The sequence below is a fragment of the Bombina bombina genome, chromosome 5, assembly GCF_027579735.1.
Source record: "Bombina bombina isolate aBomBom1 chromosome 5, aBomBom1.pri, whole genome shotgun sequence".
NCBI classification, from domain to species: domain Eukaryota; kingdom Metazoa; phylum Chordata; class Amphibia; order Anura; family Bombinatoridae; genus Bombina; species Bombina bombina.
Genome location: NC_069503.1, coordinates 798,192,429 through 798,204,828, shown reverse-complemented (window position 1 = coordinate 798,204,828; position 12,400 = coordinate 798,192,429).

Here is a 12,400-nt window from a genome sequence, read left to right as displayed (position 1 = left end):
ACTGTTTGCTCTTTTCCACTGGGATTTTTTGAGAACATATGGTGATTTACTTTTAAAGATACTGCACATACTCCTGTTATTTATTTAATTTTTTTGTATTGCTTTTGACTTCCCTGTATTTAGAATTATTCTTTTTTTTTCTGAAATAATTCTTATTACATTTTTAAGTTGCTCAACAAGTGTGTGAAAATTTGCACAATAGGAAGACCAAGACCAGGATCCAATAGCCCTACAAGATTGGACCACCCTCCTAACCAACAGTTTTGAATCCTGTATTGGTTTTCCTGATAACATTACTCTTCTCACATTGGAACCCCTAATATGGGTACAATGATTTTGTTTTGTATTTTGAGATCAAGTTTCATAAGCGCTGGTACTTTGGTTTGCATTTGATCAGGGGTTAACTGGCTCAGTTGCCAGAAGTTGGAGAGTTGTCGGTGATTATCCAGGGCTGAAGTATAGGGTGTACTAAAGTGATGTCAGCCATGCTAAACCTTCTTTAGTAAATAAGTATTACCATGGACTTGTAATATCCATTTGTACTCTAATTTTAGCACGGTCCAGCAAAATTGATATTTCATCCTGCATTATCATTAGTGATCCACTTGTAATCTTGGTCAATGTAGGACATGTGAGAAAACCCTAGATTTTGCACTCCTGTTTATGTCTGGGCATTAAAATTGTATCAGTGGATATGATCACAGAGCAAGTATTAATTTGCTTTGTTGTATGCAAGAAAATGTGTTTTGTGTGGGTGAGATAAGGGCCTTTAAATTATTATTTTTTTAAGATCTGGCTGTAGGAGAAAGAGGAGCTACTTCTCTTTGACCTCATCCTTCATTTATGTTTAGTCTGCACCAGAGAATATGCAATTGCAGAACCGTTCTTGACACCCATACTAGGCACTTACGTTCCGCTTAAATAACAAGGCCACAACTTGTTTTATTGAACACCATAAATAATATATCCATACATTACCTAATAATCAGTTAAACATAAAACCCCAGGGTGCTTGCCAATCCACAACACATGCCGATCCTACCACTAAGAAAGGCACACCCCCTTGTATAAAATTCTCCCCTGCCAATCAAACAGGAAGTACCAACAATCCACTCTGATCAAAACCACCACAAAATAGTCAAGCACCCCACGCCATAGCTCGACACCACGTCAAGCACCACCACCCAACGACCTTTGTAACCCCAACAATTAGGCGAAAGCTGTACACCAACAACCACCAGGTTACCTTCTCCAGAAGAAAAAAAGAATCCACCGCAAACCACAATAATACCACAGTGGAACTTCACTTACCCAGTTTAACCACAAAGCTGCAAATCACATAAACCATTATTCCTAAAGGAGACAAAGTAATTGCAAGACTCCAAATAATCCATCTCATTTAAAACCTACACCAAAACCCAACTTCAATTCACAAAGATGAAAGGCCTCTTACCACTAAATACCCAAACCAAACACCACCACGAAATGCAACATACAATTTACCAGTTTTTTTTTGTTTTTGTTTTTTAATAGGCTTCAAAACCCAATTGCATAAGTACCAATCAACATGAATATGGAACCAATCCATTTTATCGTACCAGAACCACCAACAAAGCCAGAACTAACAAATGCAACCCCAAAACCAAAACACTCACTGCTATAGAAACCACTCCTAACCCCATGTCCCCAGCATCAAACAATCTCTAATCACAAGCCCAAACCACATAAGGATCCTCTCAGCAATTTTAAAACATAAACAGAGCTGTGAGCTCCTAGAAGAGGAAAGCAATACTTAACCTTCTCCTCCAACACCCCTGAAAGAGTATAAGCCAAGGCCTAACCAGCCATCTTGCAAGAGTGAAAGCTCACCCATCCAAATTCAAAATTAGCAACTCTAGGTCCCCATCACACCCCAAACCAAAACCACCTCTGGGTGACCACAAAAGACTCCCATAACCCAACTAAACAACCAACTAAACCAACAGTTCCCCACATACGTCCTCCAGAAGCTTTTAGCTTCTTTCACAAATGCAAGGTATAAAGCTGATATTTTTGGTATCTTCCCAAAACCCTACAGACATCCCATACAATAAACATTTCACTAAAACGATGCCACACAACAACATAATCCAGGGGTTAGCATCAGCCCTCCCCGGACTGAGAATCCAATGCCAAAAAATGGGAAGAAACACACCTAAAACCAGAAAAAAAATTCTATCCATACAAACTACTTCATTCTCTGGAGACAGCAACTCCACCCCCACCCCCCCGAGACTCCCACTTCACATCATCAACTTAATACTCCCATGGGGCTGAAAACAATTTAAAACTTGTCACAATCCCAAAAATACCATTAAAGCTAGCACAACTATCTAATAACAACTCCAGGTCATCAAACATCAAAATCCCCAAGACTCACAAAGACTACCAAATTGTTACTACAACTACCTGGGAAATGCATATGGACAAAATGTCAACCACACTGAAATCTGATAAAGACCTGCACCAGCAACCCACGGTCCAATAAATAAGATACAAAGCCACCATATGCAGAATAAAAGTGAATCCATTGGGCTGAAAATATTCAAAAGACCATAGCTAACTGACCACTGGGATATGAACACCACCCATCGTTGCAATGACGATCAAAGACAAACACTTTGCAAAGATAAAGTAATGGCATGTTTTATACATGTGTATGTACTATATTATATTACTAGATTTTTAGTAAAGGTTAACAACCAGCAACCGAAGGTGGATTTGAACCCTGGACCTTCTGCTTGCAATCACAGTGAGTTAGCCCCTAAGCCACAACAGAGCCCAACTTTTCCAGACTGTGCAGTCCTGACTTGCTAGTGGAAAATCATAGGAAAATTAACCAGCAAGCTCAATACCCACACAGAAGAAATTGATTCACTATAATTAGCTCTGCTACCACTATTATGATATTTTTGCAATATACTTTATTGTCAAATATGCTTTTAAGAAAAGTTATTATTGGTTTGCTGTGGCATACACACATATCCTGAGAGTGCCCATGTACTAGATTCAAGCATCACACCATCTCAGAGTCAACAGTCTCTGTGTGTATGACACAAATAACGTCCTCAGAGCAATACACACAACAAACACCACACATACTGCACTACAGAGCAAGACAAAAGCCATGACACGTATGCTGCCAGTGCATGACTGACCTGCTCCCATCAATTCTTGAACACTGGTCTTCCATATTGTGTCCTAGAGACTCACCCCAGAGCCACCAGGATGAATGCGAACCAAAAAAGAAACCCTACCAACTCAATACCTTAACCGACTATAAAATGCATGCAGGAATATCGCCCAGCTTCACAAGTAATCTTTTTTTCTTTTTTTTGCGCAAACATCCCCCTAGATTCAGACATATCTACAAATACTCAAGGCTAAGAGGACCTCGCCGAGGAGCTAACCTGCAACCCTTGGGATGCTACAGAGCTCAGCCACAGGTCCTTAGCATGCTAAGCTATCTGCCCTAATAAAAGGCGAGCAGCCTCACTGGATTCAAACTCAAAGTCTTCAACTAAGTAGGCAGACAAGCTAACCACTAGGCCACATAGACCTGTTCCCAATAGATAAAAGCAATGCCTGGAATTGCAAAAACCCTAAATACACCAAGAGATCTACCAAGGCATGCACCAAACAATTCCCCCCAGCATGACTCCCAAAGCTACTCATCACCCTATTGATCTCTTTCAAGAGCCAACCAATCTTTTACTGTACCGAGGAATAATCTCAGACCCCACAATAATTAACTGCAGGAATAGTTCCAACCATCGCACAACATCCCTCATCATATCGCAATAAGGTCCTATTAACCCACATAAACCAGATCAATCCCACAAGCATATATAAAAATAATACCTTGAGGACAAAACAACCTGCAAAATCTATCACCTTCAAAAGAACCTAGTCCCATTTTGTTCCTCTAAAACCAAACCAACGCAGGGCCACCCTTTGAGGGGGCCTAGACTCCTGCACCTGAAGGGGCTGAAAAACCCAAACCCGTGGCTTCCAGCTAGACATGTTAAACTCTAAGTCACAAAAATAACAATCTCCAGGTGTCATGAGACTCTGCTGCCATCTACATTCAATAACATACCAGAGCTTGCAAAAAAGGGACTATAACAAACAATTACACCAGATTTGATTTTTTTTTTTTTTTAAACATGGACACTTTTTACCATTATCCAGTCCAGAATTGAACCTGGGATAAAGAAACAGCACTATGACATGGATTTGAACTCGCAACCTTGCGCTTCTAAAGCTAGCATGCGATCCCCTAAGCTACAACAGAAGGCTTCCTGTTCCTATTTCTGCTGCTGTTCCTTCCCAGTCTGCTGTCTTGGACCGCACCATTGCTAACCCAAGACTGGGGTACAGTAATGCACAGAGAATCCTATCAATAATAAATGTGACAAAATAAAACCATTAATACAGCTTAGAAATAATAAAGTGATGAAGGGTACACAAGTGCTATATAATCCTCTGACAAGACAGCCAAAAAAAATAAACTCCAATTGTGTCAACATGTTAAAAGCAAAGAATACACAAATTATATGTTTTTCTCTGAACTGACAATATTCCCTTGTACAACAATACTGTAAATAAATAGTGAATTAATGTAAACTTTAACCAGATCAGTTGGTGTGTACACTTCTAAGAGCCAGCACTCCCAGTTGTACATTATTTGACCATCTGACTATAAACACGCTAAAATGTGGCCCATAGCTGCTGTGATTTTCTCCAGATATCCTCACCGTAGCTCCCCCAAAGCACTGGTACCTGTTACCCTTTGGAATGTTGGCAATTTGCCCCACAATACACCCTACCCTGTACCCCATCACCCCGAAGCTAACTGACAATCCCAACTCCTCCACCCATGTGGACAACTGCCCTCAAAAACCTGCTCGCTGCCTAAACATACGCAAATCCTACCTCTGATGACATCCCCTACCTAACAACCCCCAGCATGCATACTGTGAATAACCCTCCGATTCAAAAAATATAAATGCCCCCAGGAAAGGCCCAAGGGATAAAAGGCGCCAACACATCCTTCAAAACATGCCTGGGACCCTACGATGACTGAGCCCCTACTAACTCTCCAGAAATGCCCCCATGCTACTCCTGATACCCCCCATCCCTAATACCCTTCTTTTAATCCCTACATTTCACAGCACCTAACTATCCCCCACCCTCTACCCCAGCTAGCACACTTAAATCCTAACCTACCCTACCCTATCCCTCCCTCAATCTGACCATTATCGACCACTACACTAGACTTGTGCCTCCTGACCCCATGAACCTATGACTCCACCAGATAACCATGCAGCTGTCCTTTCCCAAACAGCTTCCCCCCAAACAATTCCCCTGAAGTGTCCCCTTCACCATCTTTATAAACCTCCAGATGCCACTACCAGCATTACCAACCCACTAACAGCCTACCATCCCCTATGGTACCATGCAGAACAGCTCCTGCTTCCTGGGTAACTCAGGCCCATGTGGATCCCTACGCCGATTCAGTCCAGCTGAACAAGCTCCTGTTTCGCCACATGCATAGTCCAGCTTCTCAAATCAAGCCTGACAGGCTAAGCCTGCCATACCTCTGCTCCGGACTCACTTGCCACCATCCCCACACTTAACCACCAGCAAGCTAGTAGCTTGGAACCATCAGCATATTTTCCCCCACCAACCTAACCAGAGGGGCGTGTATGACTGCTCCTGCTTAAAGAAATGTCTGGGCCAACATGCATCCTTAACAGTATTTCCACCAGGCCTCCCAGCTATCACCGGAGGAAGCCCAACCAAGACTTGGCTGCCTCATAACTGCTCCTGCAGTTGACCTGAAACACCTCGGCCTATCTCTTCACCACTTACCTTCAGCTCCTAGCAAGCCATAGCTCGCTATTGCCACCTCCAGACACCGCTCCAGGAAAGTAGTGCAGGCTCCTCAACTTCCACCCATTTGCAATTCTCTGCCCCAGCCATAATTCGGATCAGCTCAAACATTTGCCGAGAAACAGCTCCGGAAAGTAGCCCCCCGCTGGACAGGTAAGGTTACCTGCCGTTGCACGAGTCCTGCCATTCCGAATCAGCTTCTCCTTGTGTGTCCTGGTCGAAATTCAATGCTCCCGTTCATACTCCTGCTCAGCTCTAAACTTGCCGAGCAACCAGCTCCTGAAAGCAGCCACAGCAAGACAGGTAAGAGCCATTCAGCTATGCACAGGAAAGTAGCAGCTTCTCCTTGCAAAATCTAATGCCACTCTTCCACTACCTTTACCGCCTACCCTTATGAGGCCCAACCTACTGGCCCCCATATGACCCCTAACTTGGCCTCTCTAGGGGGTCACAGAACCCTTTCCTGAATGTTTTTTCTTCAGAGTTCCTCTATACAAATGTAGTGGAAAGTTTTTCTGTATAGCAACACTGTGACTGCCATCTTGAAATCCCTCCCCTCATTGTGTATTGACAAATCCATACACTTTACTTAAACTGTGAGTTATTTTTCTTGAAGGAGGAACAGAGGACCAGACATGGTGCTCCTCCAGGATCCCCTGTAACTATTTCCCCAGATTGCAGGGGTAGATGGGCCCCTTAGAGTTGTTTTCCCAGTCTCCTTTGAGACCCCTGTAGTTACACCCATGTTCTCCACTGCACAATGTTGACTCTCTGCAGTTTTGTATTGCTGCTCATTAACACAAGGGTTACATGACAGTAATTTTGATTGTACTAACTTCACAAGCATTGAGTTTTTACTCAATATGGCCTAGATTACAAGGGGAACTTTATTGAAAGTGCAGGGCGTTCTATCAGTATCACGGGAACACAATAAGATTAGCTCACAATTTTGTATTACAATGGTTAGACAGATGATAGATAGAAACAAACTTACAAATTTAGACATATGCACCTAACCTGGTACACCCCTGGGTTAGGCACTTCTGCCTTCAATTTTAACCTTTTATGCAGTTTGTATTTTAAATTACATTGTGATGTTATTTTATTTGCAGCTACTTCAGTAGTAATGTTTCAGGAAAAGAAGCTCAGCAGATAATATTATAAACAGTAAAGCATTGTAAATCACACATACTCTCCTAGCTCTGCCTTTTAACATATATAAGCTGCGGGGAGGCTTTTTCTTTTTCTTTCTGAGATAAAGAATACAAATGAAAGTAATTATAGCTGTAGTAGGATATTGACAAGTCTAATTAGTAGGCAAATGTTAGTTTTATCCTTAAGATATATTTTGATGGTGATTATGAGCATAATTGTGATGAGAGCAGGATGTGATGTCACTAGTTTGGGGGCGGGGCTTAGGTCCGGTGTCTGTGTCGCAGTTAGTTTTAGTACAATCAACCTGACTAGATGTGTATTGCTATGCTCTGCAATAAAATAGAGTTGTACCATCATTGCTGTGTCCTGCATATGTCCTGCATCTCATGACATGGTGTCAGAAGTTCTGGACTGCGCTTCTGTTCCTGATTGATTGCAATGTCAAAGTTTACCCCACCTGAGCCTTTTGACTTCTCTCAGCCTGCAGCTTGGCCCACATGGCGTCAGCGGTTTCAGTGCTTCAGGATTGCATCCAAACTGAACAAGGAGAGTGGTGAAGTACAAGTTAATTCTCTTTTATACTCTATGGGGAAAGATGTGGAGCCAGTATTCAATGCTTTTATTTTCCAAGAAGGGGAAGAATTTAACTTTGATATAGTTATGGATAAACTCAGTGCCCACTTTGTGCCCAAAAGAAATGTGATTCATGAGAGAGCTTGTTTTCACAAACGTAATCAGCGTGTGGGAGAATCTGTGGAGTCATTTGTGCGCAGCCTGTATGAACTAGCTGAATTCTGTGAGTTTGGTGTTGCTAAAGAAGAGCAAATCAGAGACAGAATAGTTATTGGAATTGCAGATGCTGAAGTCTCACTGAGCTGCAGTTAGAGCCTGATTTAACATTAGATGGGGCTATTAGGATGGCCCGCCAGAGTGAACTGGTGAAAAAGCAAAGTGCTGATCTGGGGTCTGAGAGTATTGTGGATGAAGTGCAACAATCTAGGAAAAATGCTAGTGAAAGGCACAGTGTGAGCGGTAGATCTAAAGTACTGGAAAGGCCTAGAAATGGATGGGCGCAACATGCCCGATGCACGTGGTGCTACCGTGCTCATGATCAGAGTGTTATATGCCCAGCCAGGGATAAAAGATGCAGAAAATGTAACATAATGGGCCATTTTGATGTGGTGTGTAGAACTGAATACATTAAGGAGATGCAGGTGGACGGTGACCAGGAGGGTCAGGAAGTGTCTTTTGTGGGGTCCGTTGTGGAATGGCCAAGCTCAGAGGAAGATTGAAAAGTTACTTTTACTGTAATGGGAGACAAAGTTGATTTTAAGATTGACACAGGAGCAGATATCACTGTAATGTCTTTTGCTGAATTTATGAAACTGCCTCGACAGCCCCAGCTGGCGAAGGTTACTACAAATGTCCATAGTCCTGGTGGCCACATTGATTGTGCGGGGAAATTTCTTGCCAGCTGTGAGTACAAGCAAAGAAAGTTCACCATGTGGGTGCATGTGATTCGAGGTCAGTGTGTTAACAATTTATTGAGCAGAAAAGCAGCCTGTGACTTGGGCCTCGTGGCCAGAGTGAATGAAATTTACGAAGATATGTTTGGCGAATTGGGCCTACTGAATTGCAAACCAGTCCGTATAGCACTTAAAAGTGACGCAGTCCCATACAGTATTTCTATTCCTCGTAGAATTCCGTTCCCGCTCATGCCTCAAGTGGAGGAAGAGCTTATGCGCATGAAGTCTATGGGGGTTATTGAAGAGGTTGTTGAAGCGACTGATTGGTGTGCCCCCATTGTTCCAGTTGCAAAGAAAAACGGAAAGGTGCGCATCTGTGTGGACCTGAAAAGGTTGAATGAGGCGGTGAAGAGAGAGAGATTTGTGCTGCCGACATTAGAAGATATAGCTCCGAAGTTGGCTGGGGCAAAGTTCTTTTCCACATTAGACACTTCTAGCGGCTTTTGGCAGATCCCCCTGGATCCAAAGTGCCGCAAACTGACTACCTTTATCACACCGGTAGGTCGGTTCTGCTTCTGCAGACTCCCTTTTGGGATATCCTCCGCTCCTGAAATCTTTTGGGATATCCTCCGCTCCTGAAATCTTTCAAAGGGAAATGAGTTCTCTCCTGAGTGACCACGTGGGCACAGCGGTCATCATGGACGACATTCTAGTGTATGGGTCTACAGTAGAGGAGCATGATCAGCGGTTGAGTTGTGTGCTACAGGCTATCAAAGAGTCTGGGCTGAAGCTGAATAAAGAAAAATGTCATTTTAGGAAAACTGAATTATGCTACTTTGGGCATATCATCAACGGGGATGGCATCAAGCCAGACCCCGAGAAAATTTGTGCTATTGAACAGATGAAGAGCCCCTCTGATGTACATGAGCTGAGACAGATATTGGGCCTTGTAAATTACGTGGGCAAGTTTCTTCCAGATTTATCAACGGTTTTACACCCTATCACAGAGTTGCTTAAGAAAGATGTTGCCTGGGTCTGGGGACCTTCACAAGAAAAAGCTTTCCTGCATGCCCCTGCTGGGGTCTGCCCCTGTGCTGGGGTTCTACGACCCTTCAAAAAGGACTGTGGTTAGTGCCGATGCAAGCAGTTATGGGTTGGGGGCTGCACTCCTGCAGCTGAACGAAAATAAACTACAGCCCATCGCCTACTGTTCCCGCACATTGACGGCTGCAGAGTCAAAATACGCTCAAATTGAGAAAGAGTGCCTGGCTGCAGTTTGGGCCTGTGAGCGCTTCCAGCGCTACTTAGTGGGTTTGGAGAAATTTAGTCTGGAAACTGACCACAACCCGCTAGTCCCTCTAATCAACTCTTATGACATTGACAAAACACCCTTGAGATGCCAGAGACTTTTAATGAGACTGCTCAGGTTCAATGTACAGACAGTGCATGTGCCGGGGAAACAATTGGTTGTGGCGGATACACTATCCAGGCTCCCGCTGGCTGCTGCTGAAGAATCCTCCACAGAATCAGATGTGAAAGTGTATGTTGATTCAGTTCTGGCCTCTAAGTCCATTTCTTCAAGGAAACTGGAAGAGATAAGGAAAGAGACATATTTGGACACAGATCTGCAAGAAGTTATAAGGTACATAAAAGAAGGCTGGCCCGAGAGCCGGGCAGCCTGGATGTCTTTAAATGCTTACCATGTAGAAATTAGAGATGGGCCCAGCACTCACCATCCAATTTAGGGTGCACGCTACAGGGGTTTCTGCACCAACCCCAGAAGTAGACAGTATTGTAGAAAAGAGCAGCAGCACCACACTTTAGGAAATTTTAACTGCTTTTAATGATGAAACATACAGAAAGACAACAACGTTTCGGTCATCAACTGACCTTAATCATGTTGTATACAGAAGTAGCTAAATATACTGTTTAAATAGCTATAGGGGTTACAGATACCTGTGTGGGTGTGTACCCTTATAGTTAACACTCTCATATACCAAACATAGTATGATTCTCAAACTCCCTCTAGTGGACAAAGGTACTCCATTATAAACTTCTATAGTGACCTATAAGACAAAATATAAATATATACATTATAAAAACATCAATTTATAGTATTATAATATTGCAAAAAGCAAATATTACAGAAACAATATATCTACATTATCACCTCACTTATGACAGCATATCCAGATCTTTGTATAACATATTGATACAGTATATTCACAGCGTTACTTGCCAGTCTATTTCCTTATTCATTCCTAGAGGGGCAAGTGTTTGTAATGTATAAATCAAAAATGTCTCTCTGCTTTTGAGTATAGATTGTCTATCCCCACCTCTCCTAGGCCTCCTGATCTGTTCTATGACCTGGAATCTCAATTGGGATATAGTATGGCCTGCCTGCAAAAAATGGTTAGAGACTGGAGCGTCCCTGTTCCCACACCTAATGTTGGATTTGTGTTCAACAATTCTATCCCTTACCCTACGTGTAGACTCACCTATGTAAATCCTTGAACATGGACATTTGATTAAGTAAATCACATACTCTGAGTTACATGTAAAGTAACCCGGGATTTTATATTTCTTGCCGGTCAGGGGATGCAAGAAACAGTCACCTCTAATTACATTATTGCAATTACAGCACCCTAAGCATGGGAAACATCCAAATTTTGGTGTAGATATATATGTCTGTGTCTGTTTCTTACCAGGGCCTAAGTCTGCTCTTACTAATCTATCCCTTAGGTTTTTACACCTTCTATAGGCTGGCATAGGTGGTAATTCAAATTCTTTAATTTGAGGGTTAAGGTCTTTAATAACAGACCAGTGTTTCCTAATAATGTTGTTAATGTTTTTGCTAAGAGGGTTGAATTGTGAGACAAAGACCATACGTTTGTTATCTTGTTTCTGCTTTGTTATATTGCCTCTCAGGGTAGAATGTCTAGGAATTTTACTGACTTCTTCTATCTGTTTCTGGATAAGTTGTTTGGGGAAACCTCTCTCAATAAATAATCTACCCATTTCAAGTAATCTGGTATGTGCTGTACTGTCATCTGAGACAATTTTCTTGACCCTAAGGAGTTGGCTCCTAGGAAGGCTATTAATCAAATGGGAGGGGTGGGCACTTTCATACCTCAGAAGACTATTTCTGTCACTCTCTTTCCTATATAGGTCTATTTTTAATGTCCTCCCATCTTTGATTACCTTAGTATCTAGGAAAGCCACTGACTCTTCACTAAAGGTCAATTTAAATTTGATGTGCCTAGTAGACACATTCAAATCAGTCACAAATTCCTGCAGGGAGTCAATGTCGCCCCCCCATATGCCAAACACATCATCGATATATCTGAACCAACAAAGTCCATATTGTTGAAACAACCGGTTAGTGTATACAAATCTCTCCTCATACACATTCATAAAAATGTTGGCATATGTGGAGGCGACATTTGACCCCATCGCAGTACCTTGACATTGTAGGTAAAATTGGTCCTGAAAAAGGAAAAAATTACAGTAGAGGATGAGTTGTAATAATCATAGAATAAACTCACATTGAATGTTAGAAAATCTATCATTACTCTGGATAACCTGTCCAATAGCCCATAAACCACTTGTATGGGTAATGGATGTGTATAGACTATTCACATCGAGGGTAAAGAGGATGAATTTCTCACTTGACACACTTAATCCCCTAATTTCACAAGGAAATCACCTGTGTCCTTAATATAGGACATATATTCCATAGCTAATGGTCTAAGTAGCTTATCAAGATATTTGGATACATTTGTCATGATCGAATTTGTACTGGCAACAATTGGGCTGCCAGGGGGAGCCTCTCTATTCTTGTGTAT